The following is a 1,703-nucleotide window of genomic DNA, read 5'->3' as shown; positions in this document are numbered from 1 at the left end:
CTCAGTCACTGTTATCTTTGTAGTTTGGAAGACGTCACTTCACACGTCTGTTTTTCATTTTAAAGACATAATTTAATTATATTGGGGAAAGAAAAGGTTTATTATTATAATGTAAACAGACCTATAAGCTACTGGGCTGCACTTGTGTTTAATCCTCTGCTAGCAGCTGCTTCCTTTAATGTCACCACCACAGATCATCTCACTCTATCCCTACATCCTCCTCTATCACACCAACCCTCTGCATGACCTTCTTGACTGTGTATCTTCTATACCTCCTGATCATGAGTTTCCAAATCATCTCAGCCTCGCCTCTCTGACATGCCTCTCTGAGCAGTCTCCACACTCCTCAGCCTGAGCTGTTGTTTTCCACCTCCTGTGTGCTAACATGTCTCACTGCCATCCTTTAAACCTTCCACTTCACTCTTGCTGTCTCCACCCACTCTCTTCTTCACCTCTCTTGCTTTGGATGGTTGACCCCAGGTGTTTAAACTCGCCTACCTTCACTATCTCTGCTCCTCATAGCTTCACTTTTCCACCTGTCTCCCTCACAGTCCTACTCATTCTGTTTTGCTTCTACTGACTTCTCTCCAGAGCATTTCTCCACCTCTCCAGGCTCTCTTTCCCCTACTTTCTACTCTCACTACCGATCAAAATGTCATCTGCAAACATAATGCACAGAGTCTCCTGCCTAACCTCATCTGTCAGCCTGTCAGTCTCCACTGCAGACAAGAAGGGACTCTCCCCCGATCTGCATGAATCCGTCTGTCTGTCGGTCCTCTTGCATATCCTGCACCACCCTCACATACTTCTCTGCCACTCCTAATTTCCTCTCTTGGCACGCTGTCACATGCCTTCTCTACACCGAGAAAGCCTCAGGCAGCTCTTTATGACTTTTGTTGTACTTTTCCATCAACTCTCTCAAAGCAAACATCACATCTGTATTGGTCTTTTTTAGCACAAACACTTCATCATCACACTATAACATGACGTCCTATTCTTATGATGGCACTTGTGGATGAAGGAGCTGGACTACCTGTGCAGTGTGAATGAGCTACAGGTACCATGTTATGATACCAGTAGCAGCAAAAAGCAGAAATAGAAAAAAAATCCACCAAAATCCACCTGCAAAATCTATTTGGGGGCTTGCCTTGTTGTTGCCTCTCCCGTACACCAAAGCAGGCAGTGGGAAAAAACATTAATTTAATTGGTTTCTCATGTGTTATTTTAAATGAAGTATTATACTTACATAGACTCGAACTTAAGAAATATGACATGAAGACAGATTTGCAGGTATATTTTCCAGGCTTTTAACTTAATTTATTTTAAATTTAATGTGTGACTTCTCCTGAAATGCTGTAACTATGAAGTCTGAACAGCAGATGGCATCATATTTGCATCTAAGAGTTTCATCCTCATTTAGCCCGGTCAATTCAAATCAAATGAATGATAAAAAGCCAAGATGTCTGAGACACAGAAATCCGTCAACAGGTCCAGTAAATAAGTAAAAGCTTTCATCACACCATGCTGTGTACATCCTGATGTAATGGGTAATGGCAGGATGGAGCCACAGCTGAACCCTCTAATCGTCCCCAGACCTCCTGCTCACCACTGTGGAAAATGGAGGTCAATGAGAGGGAAAATGATATCATGCTGTCCAGGATTTTCCTCTGTCTTTTATTCCAGGACCCTGCAGTTTGCTTCTA

The sequence above is a fragment of the Oreochromis niloticus genome, linkage group LG22 (assembly GCF_001858045.2).
Source record: "Oreochromis niloticus isolate F11D_XX linkage group LG22, O_niloticus_UMD_NMBU, whole genome shotgun sequence".
NCBI lineage: Eukaryota > Metazoa > Chordata > Actinopteri > Cichliformes > Cichlidae > Oreochromis > Oreochromis niloticus.
Note: the sequence above shows the minus strand (reverse complement) of the source record.